Here is a 20037-nt window from a genome sequence, read left to right as displayed (position 1 = left end):
TGTTTGGGGATCTTTAAGTTTATCCATCCACACAACAAAAAACATGCTTCTGTATTAGAAAAAATAAAAAAACATTCCTGCAAACATTTATCTTTGCCAAGGTGAAAAACCTTCTGCAAAACCATTTAGATGGAAATAGACTGCTATCCACGAGGGATGGACCGGGCCTATTTTCTAGCTTCCAATACTGATTTTAACATTTAAACTTGGGCAAGCCAAGCAGCAAACACTGATAGGAACCGGTGTTGTGTTTTTGCCTATGCAAAGCAACAAGACGCTCGAGGTTTACGGCTTCGTGGTTTCACAGCGGCGCCTTGAACAACACGACCTCCACTGACACAAGATCTTCAGGGGAGAGAGTAGATGCACTTGTTTTCGTTTTCTGTGTGAAATGATGTAATTCAACAGGCAAAGCAATCGTACAGGTCATCAAACTGATCACAGATAAGATGTATGTGGATAGGGCGGCTTCCCACTTTGGTTAAACAACATACTGTAAGAAACCGTATTTATTGTGAATCTATCAATCTGCTACCACATTTAAACTAAGTACTCATTGACCCAACCGAGCTGAAACTTGGGTCATGTGTGACGGCCTGATGTCAGCTGCTGCCATGGAGGCCTACAGTTACCTGTGGGTCCCTGAAGGCATCAGGACGGCCCATAAAGTTCAGCCGTCCCTCTCTCTCATTCATTCTGACCCGGCTTCGTTGGTGGTTTCTCCGTTACCTTTCTGCTTTTTTTTCTGCTCCACAACACCTCACATCCCATCATGTTCACTCATTCGCACCTACACTACCGATAGTCACACTACTTATTTGTTAAACGGTTTGCTTTTGGTGATAATAAACATCCTTATTTTGACTTAAACATCTGTTATAACCCACGAGTCAGGTTTTGACACATGTGGTAGGTGATCCAATCCCTTTCTAAAGTCAGTGTGTGTCGGCGTGGACTCACCGCTGTCCCGCTATGTGAAGAAGCCAACGCTGACACTGGAGGACGGTTGGGATGGAGGGGATGGAGTGGAGGAAGGTGGGTGGGTGGGGGGTGTGTGCCAGCTGATCGAATCTTCTCATTAACTTTCTCCAGGCCTGCGGAGAGACAGAAGAGGGGGGAGGAGGAGGTGGGGAGTAGAGGGAGGATCGGTTTAATGAAGACTCCTGCTGCGAGAGTTCGTCTCGCCTACGGTGCGGCCCTGTGAATAAGCCTGGCAGACAGATGGGCTGAGGAATTGATCAGTGGAGACAGTCCACAGAGACCCGCGCAGACTCGGAGGCTGTGTTTTCGTCGAGGTGGAGTACACAATCAAGGATATCAAAGACGATGAAATGTCACTGGAATTTACTACCAGTGGGAGAAAACTCCACCTACAGTAAGAAGTGCAAATGCACACAAGCACACAATCTAAATTGGAGTTTCATTTGCACTGACAGCAAGGGAGGGCCCCCCCAACCCCCCCAAACATCAAAACCAAACAGCTCACGCTTATTATTTATCAGACCGGCGTGTCTTGAAGACTGAAACATAGAGAGGACTGCTGAATCAGTCCTTGAAAGATCTCCTCAGACTGCTGATTCGGAGGCTATTCGGTATCTCGGCCTGTGTAGTTCTTCTGAGAGCTGTCCCACTTTTCAGCCCGTGCTCTGTGTGGCATCTATCTTTCACACGAGTGACAACACCCCCCCAACCCCGCGCTGCCACTCTCATTTTCCTCGTCTATTGTTCCAGGCTCAGAGATTCAGCCCGGCACAGCAAGTCCTGCAAATTCTGTCATCTCTGCGAGCTCAATACTTGCCTGCACTGCTGATAAGCAGCCAAACGCTGAGGTGATGAATAAATCACCATACAGCAAATGCACACTTACTGCGAGCAGGAGGAGGCGTATTTATTTGGTGTATTTTTTTGGGGGGGGTTATTTTAGAGATTTGGAATGAATTTTTGGTATCCATGCCGTATCGTTTAGTTTAAAGATCGCTGTTTGCATTAATGTGAATATATCAACACTATAATAAAACAGTCCACATCTAGTCCACAACATTCATCGTCTATAATCAGGAAACTGTTCGGTACAAAAACCAACTTCAGTGCATTTCTTTTTTTTTTTTCCTGAAAAGATTAACAGCAGGAGAAAAATGAACCCTCCTCCTGTGCTCTGAATAGGGCCAGGAACTCTGGAGCCTTTATTCCGACTGTTCTTTTCTTCGCTGCAGCTGCCCACATTCTGCATCATGTAGTTCTCTTTTTTTTTTTCCCATCAAAAGACAGAGGCTTCTCTGAATGCTTTTAATGCTTCATGCAAAAATAAGGTTAAGACATTTTAGGGCTAAGTTACGAGCAGCTCATGTACCGACAAAGAACCAAAATGCACTTCACAAATCCAATATCCGCGTCGCCTTTGTTGTCTGCAATGTGTTTTCTTTCAGTCCCGCACTCTCCGTCCTGCTCGTCATACAACTCCTCGTGGCTCAGACACTAAATTTATCAGCTGCTTGTGGAGAGCGCTGACGGACAGTGAGTGGATGTAGATCCCTTTCACTAAATCGCTCAGATTTTTTAATACAAACAGGAGGTTATGAAGGATCCAAATAAAAACAGGAAGCACTGATGACATTTCCTGTATGTAAAGTTTGAATTTTGTGTAACGAGCTATTTTGAATCCGTCTTAACAGAAACGTCTGCTGCGTAGGACAGCGTTACATAATTAAAACCCAGATTCTCTTCTGACAGTGAATCAGCCTGTAGCCATTTTATGAAAGGTTTGACTGCTTTAAATATCATCGATGTGGTCATTTCTGAGACCAGCTACGCCTCCTTGGACATGCAGCAAGAGCAGTTTGCACCTTTAAATAGGGAATAAAAAAACAAGTGAATAAATGAAAACAAAAAAAAAAAAAGCACCTAAAGATGAACGCTAAAAAAAAGCATTGCATTTAAACATGTGCTCTTCAAATAAGGGCTCGTGCTGCAGCTCTTGCGTGGCTGACTGAGATCGGGGTTGTGGGCGCGTGACACTTTTCTTTGACATTTGTCAAAGGACTGTAACCGACCTGGCAAAGAAAGTGCATCGAGCATGACAGATTCTTGTAGTTAGATCTGTGGTGCCCCAAGGGCTCCGACACCTCCTGCAATTCAGGCCTATAACACTGTCACTATGGTTACCACAGCCTGACACCTCTGGCAATGGCAAATACACTGACCACAGCGGAACATTTGAGACGGCGCTGGCAGCGCCTGTGTGCATCGTCACACAATAAAGACCTCGGGGCATGAGGGAACCGTCACCGAGAGCCGCTTGCATTTAAAGAAAGCCGAGGAACTTCATGGACAAACACGACTGAGGGTGAAAAGGGGGACAACACTGGCAGGGTGTCCATCTCCAGCTGGCACATCCTGGAATGTTAATTAGGCCTGCAATAACAAGACACCGTCCTCTTAAATGTCACATCCTCGTGAGGAGAGCGGGGAACGGTGAACTTCTGTCAGGCAAAGGGTGCCGCGCTTTGTTTGCTTTTGCAGCGGCAATTTCTTTTCTGTTCTCTTTACCCCGAGCATTTTCTCTCAGCATTCTCCTGCTCCTTCTCACAGCCCTTCTGTTATGCTGTTTACTCTGTGATGAATGGCTCTATTTCAAGTTTAGCTTTTTTTTTTTTTTTTTATCCTTCTTTTTTTCCCCCCCTTCTCTCGTTTTAGCTGGAATAGATTACAATCTGTGCAATTGTGCGGAAACAAGATTGATCTCACTTAAAAAAAAAAAAAAAAAGACATCGGGAAGGAGGGGTGGGGGCAGCAGAGGAAGGAAAATATAGACTGCACTGGCACTTTGCTCTAATGTAGAAATTTTCAGACCCATTTCTTTGATGAAGGCTTTTTCGACTGCTCCGGCTCTTGCAGAAACAGATCTGGATAAGAGGTCCGCGAGGCCGGAGGAGTGTAAACAAATATCGCGGGGGTTCGTAATGAGACATGACACAGTGAGAATACTGTGGCCTTTTAAATGGCAGGCCTCGTTATCAGCCTGGTTTTCGTAGCCTCAGAGGGACACGGATCCACATAATGGGGCATCAGTAATGAAGGGTTGGACGGAAGACCTGCCGACGCCTAATATGACAGTTTTGCTCGACCAATGAGTTAATGGAACGGTGACATCGTGTGTTTGTGGTTTTTACCACCGAGTTTCTGGTTGTCGTTTCTATTTTTTTTTATGATTAATAGCTAATAAAGTCTCTAAATGGGCCTCGAGTTGCAATCGAATACTAAGCAATATATAAATTACTTGAAATAATAATTGCCTCCCTCACAGTTCAACCAAAATTAATCACACGGGGGCAAAAGAATTGGAAAACGAATCCCTCTCGCTAAGGTGAGACGAGGGCTGTGATTTTTTTAAAGCAGGGATTCAGTTATGACAGTAAATGATAATGAAAACTAAAGGAGTTTTTTAATAATCTTTTATGTGTGGAGGAGGTGAGGAGGAGGACGGTCAAGCAGAGGCACGAGAGAAAAGCGGGACTGACCAATAAGGGACGCAGTAGGAGGGAGCGGCGTCAAAAAATGAATGAAAGACAGGTTCATTTTTGTTTGCACAGTTTATTAAAAGTTCAAATTAATTACGGTCATAGCTGGCTGAATGAGTCGGCTGAGAGAATTTGAATCCAAAATGGTGGAAATGTCTGATAGAGGCGTTGCTTTCCTCAAGGGGTACAAAAAAAATAAAAATAAGCAAAGGAAACTGAGGGAAACCAGTGCAAACTACTTTCTTTAAGCTAATATCTGCACTCAGCCAGGAATTTAGCTTGCAGCATCTTTGCATTGCATCGCATAAATTAATCAGCGTCGTAAATAAATCAGCATCGTAGCTACAATGGGATGTGACGTATCCATCAACATCAGCTAGCAGAGCTTAGCATCATGTTTCAGCCACCGAGAGCTGCAGCAGAGAGGGCGACGGGCCCCTCATCAGTTACCGAGGACGTGGCGAGACACAGCGAGCTCATCAAGTGGCTACTAAGAGTTATGACAAGGCATCATCTGACACTTATGTGCTACGGAGCTTGAAGACGAGGCGCGAGGATGGAGGAGCCGAAGCTGCCAAATGAGGAATCCTTTACGCCGTTTACTTATGATGTGCTACACGACCGTAGCGCGCGTCAAACCCGCCGGAACGAATGTCCACAGAGGCCCTTATTTAAGAACATTTTCATCCACTATGTTAGATAGTTAGATCAAAACGGAAAAATAAGACAACCGCTCACAGGTTTATCATAAGTAAGCAGTTGTTAAACACATCTAGTTGATAATAGTATTATTAGATTGGCTTTAAAGTCTCGTTATTTTTGCACAGATCGGTGTTAATTGTCATGATCAATTAGGCTATTTATCCATCATCTATCCACCGCTTAATCCTCACTAGGGTCATGGGGGGCTGGAGTCTATCCCAGCTGACTCAGGGTGAAGTCAGGTTCACCTGGACAGGTAACCAGTCTATCACAGGGCTACACTTAGAGACAGACAACCAAGCACACTCACATTCACACCTACGGACAATTTACAATCACCAATTAACCTCAACATGTTTTTGGGAGGAAGCCGGAGAACCTGGAGAGAACCCACGCTGCACGGGGAGAACATGGAGCAGAAAGATCCCGCGTGTCCTCACCGGGACGCGAACCGGCGACCTTCTAGCTGTGAGGCGACGCTGCTAACCACCGCTCCACCTTGCACAGGCTATTTATGTAGTTGCATTATTGTTATCAGCCCAGTAATATTCTACACACACCATTAAATCATCCGATATTTTCTACAGAGAGAATAAACTGTGTTAATAAAGAATTAATCAATTCTGATAAAAGACTTGGATTACACTGATGTTCGAGGCTCCTCCAGAACACTCCTCCCTCCACATCCTGAAGATCCCCCCATGATGGCGAGGGGGCAACGATTTCGAGGTCAAAGGGAGGAGAGAGGATGCGAAGAAGCACCGCTTAAATACAGGGCACCAGAATTTTCTGCCGTGGGCAAGTCTTTGATTGAATGATTTACTTAAAGGAAGGAGAGGTAGCGGGGTAAGGAGGAGGAGGAGGAGGAGGAGGAGGATGGGGGTAGGAGGCATTGTCGGCGCAATAACTCACAAGCCTGGAGGTTGCCTTTGCTCCCTGTCCAGGAGTAAAAGAGAAATGCTTTTACATTCTCCAGCTGGGTGCCAGGGGAGAGTGAAAGGCACACGGAATGAGTCTTATGGAGCAATGAAAAAAAAAACCTGTCCAAGGTCTGGGGAGTTGAATGGTTTACACGCCGGCTGCCAGCTTACGTTTCGTCTTAGTGTCACAATTTGTTGGGGAGCATCACGGACGCTCTAAAAAGAGCGGGCTCTCTCCCAAAGCTTTCCCGGCGGCTGAAGAGTTGCTAAACGTCACTCACGATCATTCAGCCACCAGAGAGGGGAGAAAGGAGTAAAGGAGTAAAAAAAAGGACAAAATGAAAGAAAGAAATAGAGAGAGACAGTGACACAAAGTGACAAAGAGGACAGAAGGTTGATGGTGGAATAACAAAAAAGGGATAAAGGAGTAAAACGTAAAAAAAGAAAACACTTGTGCATGCTAATCCTTGTCTCCTGTGGCGCTCTGTCTAATGTGAGAAAAAGGCTTCTGAGCAGCAGCGCTTGGAACTGTCAAGGGACGGGACATGTTTGCTATCCGGGCAAAAAAACACACAACAGGACATCCTGAAGTTTAGGAGTTTATGGACGGCGGTGCCCAGGTTTAGCTGCCATGTTCACAGCCGGAACAAAGGAAGAAACAGAAGAAAGGGAACAAGTTTGGTAACTGTAAAACCGATGCCGTCTGAGGGTGCATGCCTGCTCTCATCTCTCCCTCCACCAGTAGCAGAGAGCGTGGGAATTGCTTTTAGAGTGTTGCGCGGAGGTGGAAGACTGACCCTGACTTATCGACCGGCGCTCGCGATGCACATCTTCATGCCTGATGTGGCCACCTGCCAAATACAGTCCGTTTAAAAATGGAGCCTATTGATTACGATAAACCCATATACATAATTCACCTCACATACTTCACAAACTATGAGGCGGTGTTTACATAATATAATGCATGCCTGGATTAGACCACAGGCATTAACCTTGATCCTGCTTTGTGTGTCGCAGGCTTTTCTTGCTCAAGTTTTTGCTTTATGTATTTAGAGGTTGATGGGAATCTAGCTACATGCTTTTGCATTATAAAGTTAATATCAGATAAATTAAGCTGCCTATCATAGGATATTTATATACTAAAGACATTTATTATGGAAAAAGCATTTTCTGCTATTCTTGGGGGGACTCCTGTGTTATGTGTATTGCTATTTCCATTTGAAATTAATTCATCATCAGTGTTTTTTGGGTGATCAAACCTGGTCAAACGTTAGACTAAGTGGCCAGTTTTCCGCGGCAGGTCAGTTAAGGACAGCCTGGACTTTTGTGTGAGTTCCAACTACAAGAACGACCCTGTAGAAACTCTCCCAGGGCCATTTTTGAGAGAAAAAAAAACTACAGTCATGACTCGATAATCCGACCCTTAACAATCCGACAGGTTTTAGGAAAAAATGCACAGAACCCATAAAAACAGCCTTAACATAGCGACAGCCTTGGATTGTGACTCCGACATGACATTTAATGTCACCAATCAGGATGACGGCGTATTATCTGACTGAACAATCCCACAGATTGGCTACGTTCACACTGCAGGACTTGATGCTCAATGAGGATTTCTTTGTGACTTCCTTCACGTTTCCAGTTCAATGCGACTTGTATGTGATCTGCTGTGTGAACTTCATACGACCCAAAAGTGTCCCGCATGCGCAGAAGAGGACACGACGACGTCACACGCAGCGAGCGTGCTCAGTGTTTATGGAAGTAAACATGGATGGTAACGGTGGAGCGTATCTGCCACTCCCCCGCCGCCACCGATGGAGGAAACAGAAGTGTGAGCGCTAACTAAACTAGCATCAGCAGCCAAGTACTGCCTGTGTGTATCGGATACTTCCACCCCGTCAGAGCGCTGCCCCGGGGTGGAAGTGTCCCCCGACTGCGCCAAATATTCAGATATTTATCATTAATTGGGCCTGAATATCCAGAGAGCAGAAAGTTCTATTGGGACCAGCCCTACTAGTTATTATAACAACTATGAATAATAATTAACAACTACTGAGCCTTCCAGCATCAAGCCCTCCTTGCATCTGGACCTCCGTCTTGACAATCCGACAGCCTTGCAATCCGACATAAAAGAAGGTTTTACATTTAGTGTCTGATTATCGAATCATGACCGTACCTACTCCAAAGTAGGAGACTGAAAATGTATTTAAGAGGCAGAATTTAAGCAATCATGTGCACTTTTTTTCCCCCCATCTATGGACATATATCCAGCATTCAAGTTTTCTGACCCTCTAGATTTTTGAAGCTAAGTGCATGGACAGGAAAGAGGCGTGAACATCTCATAACTACTGGCTGCCACAAAGAGCCACTGACAGCCTAAATGTGTCTCTATCAAGCGTCAATCAGACTGTAGGTTTGTGCTTCCAGAGGTGGCCTTGTGCACCAACACAGCTCGTCGAAATTTCCCTTCAGTCAGCCAGCAAGGGCAAGATGTTAAACATGGCGTCAATATTGAGACGCTCCTCTTGTAGCATTAGTGAATGACAGCAAAGCACTGAAGAGGCCCCTTTCTCTGAGCTGACACTGCTGATTTGAATTTCAAAACATGATGTAAAACGGTGATTAAAAGCCAATTACAGCTCGTGTCAATGAAAAGTCAATTAAGTGTTTCAGGGCCTGTGAATGGGTTTTTTGCCAAGGTGATGACAGGGGGGAGCGGAGAACAAAGGGGGAAAAGAGGGATACAAAGGAGAGAAGGCAAAGGGAAAATGAAAGAAAGCAGCTGGAAACAAGCGCGGCTGAGCCGAGGCGGGCGCAGGAAACGACATTTGGATGAATATGGCATTACACAGCGAGACGCGCGGGTATCATCTGCTGTGGAGAAAAGATTGCTTCCATCCCCGTCATCGTGCAGTCATGAATTATGAAGAAGTTGCTTAAAGGGGGGATTCAATTAAGAGTCTAATCCACTGGAAATGTGAGTGGGAATGTTTTCTGATAAAACCTTAAAAACAAAGCCGCCCGCCCTCTTATTCAAATGACTCCATTATAACGTCCTCGAGTCTCCCTCCTGGCAAAGTTTCAGCTGAATGATCTCGCATGCCTTATTTATACACCAGTAATGAACAGTGAATATGAAGACAGAGGGAAGCCAAAGCAGAGAAAGTATTTAGCCATGGTATACGCCAAGTTCCTGATCGCCCGCTGGGAGCCTCCAGGAGCAGCGTTTTCTATGCAGAACTGCGGCGGCGGCGGGAGACGAGGCTCAACACACCGCTGCCATACCTTCACACGATGAACCAATCTTTGGTCCCAGCGGTACCCGGGACAGGAAAAAAAAAACAGCTAAAAGGCAAGCTAGTGCTGCTTAACCCTGCACTTTAATTATTGAGAAACGCCTCCAACTGCCAGAACGTGCAACACATTCAACTCGAGGGGCTTGTTAGAGAATAATGAAGAGGTTTGGCGTGAGGGGATCATTTCAGAGAGGTGCCAAAACGGGGTAAGATCTATGCGAGGAGGATCTGAGCTTCTCTGCTTTTGTTGTAGGAATAGAAAGCTTTAATCTAGTCTAACATACAGTGTCAGTCAACAACTTCCCCTCTCCACCTCACTGTGCTGTGTCACTCCACCTCCCCTCCTCACTAACTCACACAAATCACCATCAATCAACTCATGAACACAATCAACCAGAACGAGCTCCACTCACGCACACACACAGACGATAGTGTGCGACTGTAATCAAGAGCACAACCCAGTGTTTACAACAGAGTTTTTCCTCCAAGATCTGGGGCTCCGATAAAAGCTCTGGCAATCAAGACTGGAGTTATTTAAAGAAAAAAATTGACAGTTGGGGTCAGTGACACCGCGAGGACCAGATGGTCATCTAGTCTGGCTTGTCCTCTCCCAACAGCCTCTGCCTCTGTACCCAATTTGTTCTCGGTTATTTCCAGGAATAAGCGCTGGATTGTTGCACTTTGCATTTCCGTCGCACGGACGCTGAGCTGTCGCGGCCTCTCTCGCACCCCGTGTACATAAATTAGGAGTTTCATTGCACCACTTGGGCTTTTAAACTGATGTGACCGGTAGAGGGATTAAAAATCTCCTGACAATCGGAGACACCGGGTGTTAGAACGGGTCTGGAAACCGGCCAAGAACCGCTTTAACCGCTGCACACGCCTCAACTTATTTATGTTGACAACAACCTAATACGAGCTTTTCATTTCAGTGTTGCGGAGCCCCACCTTTATAAACTGGTCCGGCTGTTTTCAAAGCTAGCGTTGCCAAGATAACGCCAAATAAGAGAGAGAGACGTTGTTTTGCTGACCGGCGCTGTCTGTATGATGACTCTCAGACCTTAAAGAAGAACCGGCAGGTAGCATATGGTAAACGCGTCTTGGACGTCGCCCTATAAATCTGTTTCCCCACATGGCGGGAGTTTAATGCAACAGACAGAAGCTTCTTGCTGCCTCGTCGAGAGTCTTCGTGCACCTGGAAGTTATTTAAAACCTCAACCACCGAGCACACATAAACATTTAATAACTAGGACACATGAAAGGCTATGATTTAGGAATTAGGGACAGATTTTTTTTTCTTCACAAAGCCGTAAAATAACTGAATTACCACCTCATGGTTTTGGATCTCCACCAACCAGGCGTACGTTTATGTACGTCCAGACTTGACCTTTTGGATATAAAACATCTTCACCTTTTTTTTTATCCTATTTCATGTTGAGGAATTCTTAACTAATGGCCGAAAACAGTGTGATGTGAGGCAACAGCGGCCTTTGATCACCAGAATGTCATCAGCTCATCTTCTCTCCAGCCGATCCTAAACATAACGCCTCTGGCCTCGGCTCCTGCCAACTTAAACAGTGTAAAATTTGTCTACATCGGTCGACAGATTATCAGCCGGACCCGTTAGCAGATCTGAGGTTCATCATTTTCCTGATTCCAATAAAATAAATGAATTAAACAATGTCCTGTTTTGGCTCTGGAGCAGCTGGCTCACTCCATCTCTATCCGTCACCACTCTCTGGTTTCCAGCGATGTCCGATCCACAGCGTAATCTGATCCCCACTAAGAGCCCATCAACACTGAAGGATGAATGCTGCAAAGTTTTCTTTCAGTTAAGTATCTGAAAACCGTGAATAAACAAAAACATTTCAGCAGTGTTTTGTGTTGTAGTTTGTGAAGATTTTTATACAGTCGTGACTTGACAATCCGACCCTTAACAATCCTAAACCTTGCTATCCGACAGGTTTTAGGAAAAACTAACACAACCCATTAAAAACAGCCTTAACGTACCGACAGCCTTGGATTCCGAATCAGGATAACGGCGTATTATCTGACTGAACAATCCCACAGATTGGCTACGTTCACACTGCAGGACTTGATGCTCAATGAGGATTTCTTTGTGAATGAGGATTTCTTTGTGACTTCCTTCACGTTTCCAGTTCAATGCGACTTGTATGTGATCTGCTGTGTGAACTTCATACGACCCAAAAGTGTCAACGACATGTGATGGCCACAGGCATTGTGTCAGTGTGTTTTCCTGCACTCCTGCCTCTGCTTTCCTTTTCCAGTTTGATGGCCTGCCCCTCCCAATTCATTAAAGGATTGGCTTGGTGCCTTTAAAAGCTGGGTGAATCCAAGATGGCTTTTCTCTTTCTCCCTCCTGGAAGGCTGGAGCCTGTCAGGTCCCTCTTGGTTTGGTTTTGATTATGTTGCATTTAGCCTTAGTTTGCAGACTTTATCGTTAGTTTTCCTTTGTTGAGTGTTTCCAATAAATTACTTATTTATTTAAAAGCTGTTCCTGTGTCGGCCTCCCTTCTTTGTTATGCTCTTCAACAAGCCGGGCAAAACAGACGTCACATGCAGCGAGCGTGCTCAGTGAAGTAAACATGGATGGTAACGATGGAGTGTATCTGCCACTCCCCCTGTCACCGCTAGGCAATACTTGGCATCAGCAGCCAAGTACTGCCTGTGTGTTCTGGACACTTCCACCCCGTCAGAGCGCTGCCCCGGGGTGGAAGTGTCCCCCGACCACGCTGAATACTCAGATATTCATCATTAATTGGGCCTGAATATCCAGAGGCCAGAAAGTGCTATTGGGACCAGCCCTACTAGTTATTATAACAACTATGAACAATAACAACTAATGAGCCTTCCAGCATCAAGCCCTCCTTGTATCTGGACCTCCGTCTTGACAATCCGACAGCCTTGATATCCGACATAAAAGAAGGTTTTACATTTAGTGTCGGATTATCGAGTCACGACTGTGTTGGTAATCTCCTCTTGTATTACGAGTAAAGGCCCCGAATAAAGCGCATCAGTCGACGCTTTCCTGTTTTTCTTTAGAAGATCACAGCAGTTTGAAACATCTGTTAAAACGCTGTCTGAAAAAAATGTTATCTATTTATTAGCTGGCAGGTGTACTGACAGCTGACGGCTGCAGGATGAATAGGCGAAGCACAATGAAACAATAGAAGACAGTTAGATGCAAATTTACGACTCCTCTCTCTCTGTAGTTTATGTGTGATCATGTCCACGTTTCCACAAACCAAACACGTCAAGAGAGCAGACTTGCTGGAGCTCAGCTTTTGATCGTTATTGCCTGTTCTTTGGCTAAGCGGGGCTTTGATGAGCGGCGGTGGGGGGAACAACAGAGAACGCGGGTTGTTTATGTTGCTCGAGAGGCAAATTTAATTTGTTCGCTTTCTAACAGTTTGGACAGTCGTCGGTGTGATGGCACGCAGAAGCGAGGCGAGAGCCCCCACGTATCTTTAGTGGGTTTTTGTGGGAGGTGGGTGTACGGAGAGGGCACTGAAGCTGGATTTTGTTCCATTATGCATACTAACAATAGCCAGAGACCCGTGGTGTATTGCGGTAAGCTGCTGAGACTGTGGCCAAAATGATTCGGCCACAAGGAAAAATTCTTGGTGCCTGCTGGGCCAAACCTTAAAAACTCTGCATGACCATCCATAAATTCTCTTCTGAGAAGCGAGAGTTCACTTCTAGCTGAAGAGCTCCAGCATGGTTCAATGCCATTACCATTTGAAAAGCGAGAAGATGAGTGCAATAGCAGGGGGGGAGGAAGACAGGCCAGCGTGCAGAAAAGAAAGGCTGAAGGGGGTGCACGGCGAGGGGAGAGCGGCTGACTTGTTGAACTTGGCGCATGGATGAGCTTCATCAGTCAACAGGGCAGAGAGCTACTCCCTATTCAGGTTTTGCCCTTGAGACAACAGCGGCCTGGTCTGAGTTAGTATTATGTAGTTGAAGAGCATATACTGAGAAGACTGAAACAACCTTGAGGAAGAAAAAATAAAAATCCTCCCACTGCCATCAGGCTTTTAAACACCAACTCCCATGCTGCATTTTAACGTCCTTCCGCCCCGGAGCAGCGTGAGACAAAACACCAATAAAAATGTGGGTTTTAAAATATTCCTATATATTGCTGCTGTGTCCATTTTCTGAATTATGCATGTGACCTTTGGGGAAGGAAAAAAAAAAAAAAAAGTGATGAGTAATTTATGAGATTATGGAGTGGTAGAGTGCCGGCAATGTTAAAACCGATATTAGGGCCCAAAGGAATATGCAGCAACAAACACATGCTGGTCTATGTGAGGGGCTCACGTGCAGGGAGACGGCATGAGGACGGTGATATGTTCTCATTGTTTGGCTCTGTAGACAAATTGGATTTGAAATGGGGGAAAAATTAGGTTAAAGTGCTGACATTTAGCTTAAATTTGAAGGTTCTTACGTGCACAATATTGGTTCTTTTTGATACAGGACGCCCCAGTTTTAGGAAAATGCATAAATAAGAGGCAATGAGGAGGTTAACTGACTGAACTAGTGACAGGGCATCATCAAGTAGGGCAGGGTGTAGCGCGATAACGATATAACTGACGACATAATTGATGCTAGATAAAATACTTCAAAACTGCACAACTTTATTGGTGCAAATAAAAAAAAATAATTTATTTTAGCAAAATAGTGCATAAGTTGTGTTGTCAAATGGAAATGGGCTGACAAATCCTGAGCATAACAACGCATAGTAGCCACAAAAGTAAAGTAGAGCTGCTTAGCAACATAAAACTTTGCAGCCAGTTTCTTTGGTCTCACCGTCACGTCACGGAGGGTGAATATTCGGACTGACGGGGTGGAAGTGGGAGGCAGTACTTGGCTGCTAATGCCAGTTTAGGATAGCGGTCACAGTTCTGTTACCATCAGGTGGTAGCGGCGGGTGGCGGGCAAATATTCAGATCTCAAAATTGCTATCCTGACACCGAATATTCCGATATCCGGGTCCAGCCAAACTGTGTTGGTCGATGCATTCGCCCTCCTCCTCGGTTGCCGCCATGCTTCTCCCTCCAAGTGCATTAGACCGGACGAAAACAACGGCACTGCATGTTTCACTCAAATTTTATCGCGATATTTCAGTTTCACATCATCCCCTAACATTACACCGGTATTACCGTGCACGCTATGACATGGCCCAGCCTGTCCGTGCATCACCAGCGACAACAGGATGCAACCAAACACGATGACCTCGTTGAAGTTTAGGTTTGTTCAACCAATTTGCAGGCGTTAAAACTGACATTACGTGTCAATGGGGCTACATATCTGCTTCTTAAGCTCAGTCTGTTTATAAATCTAATGTTCTGGAGTGAAGAATGACTATCAATGATTTCCAACCTGTAACCTTCATGATTGTATGTTGTGCTAAAGAGTGTATTTACGGACAAACACACGATCACAACAGTTTTCTCAAGATCTTCAAACGTGTTATTTTTCAGAGACGAGAGCAGCGAGTGGCACACGGCTACTCCCTCATGTGAAATACGAGCAGAGGAACTGACATTAGCAAACATATTTCCTGTGCCGAAACGCAGGTTGTGCGCTTTCAAATGGATTTCTTGAGCTTTTATAAAAAAGGCAAACGACTAAAACATGCATGTCTGAGAAGCAAAGCAACTGCATCCAGCTGAGAGAAACGGCAAAAATAAAAAGGTTCCCTCCCTGCGTCTGCAATGTCGAGTCAAGAACCAGTTTGTTTCCACCTTGGGGCAGGTGCTTACAGCCGGGCAGGTAAGTAATGACACCTGTTTCCACCTGCTGGGTCGAAGTCGCTCCGTGCCAGCAGTTAACTTGCTTCTCCCCTTTTTAGCACAGTCCCACGCCCGTTTGGAAGTGGATGGAGCTACACACACACTATCACACACACACACACACACACACACACACTATCACACACCCACGAGCCTGCAAATTTAGCCAAGCTATTTCATGGAACGCTGAAGCACAAACACTGGGCACAGAAGGTAGACTATATGCTGCGGAGTGGCTGGTGGTGAAAACAGTTGGTTTGTCTGCAGCACCAAACATTTCCGGAGCCGTCGGGTTACTACTGCGATTTGATAACCGCTACGCTCGCATTTAGTGACTCATTTCAAAGGCAGAAATATATTTGTTTCCTCAGAACGAGAGAGAGAGAGAGAAGAAAAAAAAGGTTTCGGAAACAGCATTTTGAACACAATTGAGTCAAATGCGGCCAGACTTAACAGAGAGGAGTGTGAGTCACCCACTTCTTTGTCGAATGTAAAGTTGCCCAGAACATAAAAAGCTTTTTTTCTAAACCTCCCTCTTGATGTGTTTTAGGTAAAAAAAAAAATACTTGAATAACTGACATAGTTTCTTCACAAGGGAAACTGTCTTGTTCTTCAAAATTGCAAAACTATAAAATAGTTTTGTCCATATATTTAGACGTTGGCACAACATTAAATCCTGCTTTCAAGTTTATCTTGCGCAACTTACACGGTCCTGATAGACTTTTTTTGGTCGTGTGGCTTTTTATTCCACATGCCGTCTTGATTTATCACCATTTTAAAAATAAAAATCCAGTCTGGTGCATGTAAGAATCAACTGAAATGGATATCAGGTCGTAGTTTTTAACCAATAAGCTAAACTAAATTTCTCAAATAATAAATCAAACCAGCGTTATGGTTGATTTTAGTCTAAATACAGTCGTGACTCGATAATCCGACACTAAATGTAAAACCTTCTTTTATGTCGGATTGTCAAGACGGAGGTCGAGATACGAGGAGGGCTTGATGCTGGAAGGCTCATTAGTTGTTAATATTTATTGTTTATAGTTGTTATAATAACTAGTAGGGCTGGTCCCAACAGCACTTTCTGGTCTCTGGATATTCAGGCTCAATTAATGATGAATATTTGGCGCGGTCGGGGGACACTTCCACCCCAGGAGAGCACTCTGATGGGGTGGAAGTGTCCGAAACGCACAGGCAGTACTTGGCTGCTGATGCTAGTTTAGTTAGCGCTCACACTTCTGTTTCCACCATCGGTGCCGGCAGCAGCGCTACTCCTCTGACAGCACCACCATCCATGTTTACCTCCGTAAACAATGAGCACGCTTGACTTTTTGGTCGTATGAAGTTCACAAAGCAGATCACATACAAGTCGCATTGAACTGGAAACGTGGACGAACTCGCAAGAAAATCAGAATCGAGCATCAAGTCCTGCAGTGTGAATGTAGCCAATCTGTGGGATTGTTCAGTCAGATAATACGCCGTCATCCTGATTGGTGACATTAAATGTCATGTTGGAGTCAGAATCCAAGGCTGTCGCTATGTTAAGGCTGTTTTTATGGGTTCTGTTTGTTTTTTCTAAAAACCTGTTGGATGGCAAGATTTTAGGATTCAGATTATCGGGTCACGACTGTAGTCATATAAAAGCAATAACACGATCATGTTTATCTTCCAAATACAGCCAAACGCGAGACACCTCGTGTCAAAAGCCAAGGTGGAAAAACTCATCCACGCTTTTATATCCAGCGGGGATGACTGCTGCAGCGGCCTTTTGACAGGGCTGCTCAAAAAGACCATCAAAAAAGCTTCTGCTTATTCAAAATTCAACTGCTGGAGTTCTTGAAGGGACCAAAAGGTCAGACCGCATCACCTCAAATCTTAAGTCACTACGCTGGCTCCCCGTCAGCAGCAGAATTGAATATAAGGCAACGCTGCTTGTTTACAAATCAATACATGGAGTGGGACCAAATACATTACAGACATGTTTTAAGGAGTACACTTCTTCCAGGCTCAGGTCAAGTGGGAGTGGGTTGCTGGAGCACAGTGCCAGGGCTAAACTCGGTGAAGCAAGTCGCTACGCTGCACATCTCCGAAACAGACTCCCCGCTAGAAATTTCTGCAAGAATGTAAGAAACACATCACAACACGAGAACACAGCAAAACTCTGTCGAAACTGTGTGAAAGCTCCCTGAGAGCGTGAAGCGTCATCTGAATCCTGAAACCTCCAAACTGTTGAATCAAAAATCTCACTGTTCATGGATTCTGTTGGTAAACTTTAGTTACTTGAGCTCCTTTAAAAGAGTTTTAAAATCTTGTTTCATGATTTATTTATTCACTGTTCTTATAAATCACATATTCAAAGAACTCAAAAGATTAGAAAAAGAAATCCTGATGTCCAGCTTGTGTTATGAAATACTGAAGCAGCACATTAATGTTAACGAGTAATTATCCATTGATTAATTGACATTTTTTTATTTTAGGTATTAAAAATGAATTAACCAATAACAGGGGCATGCTGGTAGCCTATAGTCATATTAACATCTGTATGTTGTGAATAAATTAAGCACAATATTTGTCAGTTTTCTAAGTGAGCAACAACAATTATTAATAAATCTAATGAGACTGAGCTGCATTTGAAAATAAGTTCTTCGTCAAATCAATCACATTGCTTTCTTAGATCGCTTGCTTTCCGTGCGCTCGCTTCAGATGTGAGTGGGCGTGTTTGCTCAAAAGGTTTTTTTCTTCACGTTGCTGCCTAAATAATTTATGGCTGAATCAAAAACGCTGTCACAGTCCTGCAGCAAACAGGGTGCTCCTGAAAACCGGTTTGTGTCCGACAGGTGCGGCAAGAAAAGAAAAGAAAAAAAACATGTTTTGGCATGATAAAGTTGCAAGCAGAGGCAAACCTTCCTCCTCCAGGAAAACAAATGACTCCTGACGTCGCCGAGTGTCGATGACTCGATGTGGAGTTCTTTAAACCTCGGCGTCGACAGGGAAGCGCCGGACACCTCCTTTAGCAAAAAAAAAAACATGCTCGAGTGTAATAGATTTGAAGTTCTCTACTCGGAGCTGCAGAGTGTTAAATCACCATAGAAACCGAGATGGCTGTTTGGCAGGTTTGAGCAGATTTTTTGTGGGTTTTTTCAGTTAGAAGGTTTCAGCTTCACCGCCATTTCTCTCACGGTTATGAAAAACCTCCTCCAATTGCACGCCCCGTCTCTGATCATCCTCTTTTTTTTATTCTTCCTCCCCCAGCTCAGTAAGGCAATCATCACAGCCCTGCGGTGCGAGAGCGTCTTAGCCGTGGCAGATAAAGACTGGGAGATTGTCAGTAATGACGGGTCCACCAGCGCCGAAACTTCCCAGAGCTGCTTGTTTCAGCAGTAATTACGATCAGGGTGGAGGGGAGGAATGGTGCACCGTGACTGGCTCTAAAAAGCTTACCAAGCCTTTTGCTTGTGATGCCATGTCAACTTTCTTTTTTTTTTACGGTAGGCAAGTCAGTTGGATGAGTAAAAAAGAGGGACTTAAAAGCTAAACAAAATGTGCGAAACAAAGAGGTAAAAAGCAGCGGCGGTGTACCCGAGTGAGGCTGAGCAGAGAGAGGGGGGAAAGAAAAAAAGTGCTCTGAAGTCTATGAATAGGGATGAGATTAGGTCATTGATGCTCAGTGTTCTCCAATCACAGCTCTGTTGAAGAAGCCGGAGAGCGAAATGATAAGACAGGTGAAAAGGAATCCACGAGAGGAGGAGAGAACAAATAACGGGGGGAGGACGATGGGCTCCGAGAGGCAGGGAGGCAAGGAGTGATTGAAAATAACCGCAAAACAGGGAGGATGCTCTGATAAGTGTGTGTGTATATCTGAACAGGTTCGGCTGTAGCACAATGAAAAAAATAAAAATTCTATCATCTCGCTTCCCTGTGTCACATTCTGTGAAGGCAGCCCTCAGTAATCACCTTCTTCACCCTCTCGACGGCTTCATCCTCGCCTTCTGTTCTCATCCCATCCGCCCACTCTCATCCCCTGATCTCCGAGACACACAGGTGCTTATGAGGAGAGCGCTTAACCTCCCCTCTCCACGGATGAGCCCCGCCGAAGGTGTGCAGAGAAATTCAGGGCAGCTGCGGCGAGAGTTTTCTGCTTCTTCATCCCCACAATTGGGCAGAAATTGGATACCGAGTGCAGGTGCGAAGCCCGTCGAGAGGGCATGAATGAAGACGAACTAATTTCGAACGGCCCGCACATATGTAGAGGTATGAAACGGTCAGTGTTGCCGAAAACGGTAGGGAGAGGGAGATTTAGTGTTGGCGTCCACCTGTGTCGACTACCATAGACGAGTCATCTATCACGGGCGCAGAGCTGAGGGCCGAGGGTGGCCGTGATAAAGGGCCGCCTGATCCGAGGCCGACCGGCGCACAGAATAAAGGCGTGGAGGTAATTGCGTTTATTATAGGGGCAGAAATGAAAAACTAGGTGGTTATTTATTGGTTGATATTAAGATACACTTTTACTGGTGGGGGGAAAAAAAAAAGCCAAGAGAATATATTTCCATGCATTTAAAATCAGAGAAACGCGAGTTGACGGCATGTTTTACAATCGCACTGCTCAACTCTCGTACAAAAAACAATTTACACGGCGGGCTGCACGCGTAATGAAACGCCAAGTGGAAGAGCTGGTCAGGCGCAGGGCAAAGGCATGTGGGCATTTTATTCAAAACATTCAAAACCGTGGAGAAAAAATACTGAACTACCTGCAAGGCTGTCATTACTACGCCTTCACCGATTCACCACA

General features: G+C 45.0%; 1 protein-coding gene across 2 annotated transcripts in view; it reads right to left on the bottom strand.

The window, feature by feature from the left end:
• sema6cb (semaphorin 6Cb) overlaps window positions 1–20037 on the bottom strand; it is a 175078-nt gene that overhangs the window by 124970 nt on the left and 30071 nt on the right. For both annotated transcript variants that reach the window (XM_008286116.1, XM_008286117.1), the window contains exon 3: window positions 961–1094. The gene's annotated coding sequence lies outside the window, so the exon portion shown is untranslated. The remainder of the gene's footprint in view (window positions 1–960; window positions 1095–20037) is intronic.

Source organism: Stegastes partitus, unplaced genomic scaffold (genome assembly GCF_000690725.1).
Source record: "Stegastes partitus isolate 25-593 unplaced genomic scaffold, Stegastes_partitus-1.0.2 Scaffold434, whole genome shotgun sequence".
Taxonomy (NCBI): Eukaryota; Metazoa; Chordata; class Actinopteri; family Pomacentridae; genus Stegastes; species Stegastes partitus.
This window is presented reverse-complemented; position numbering and strand designations above follow the sequence as displayed.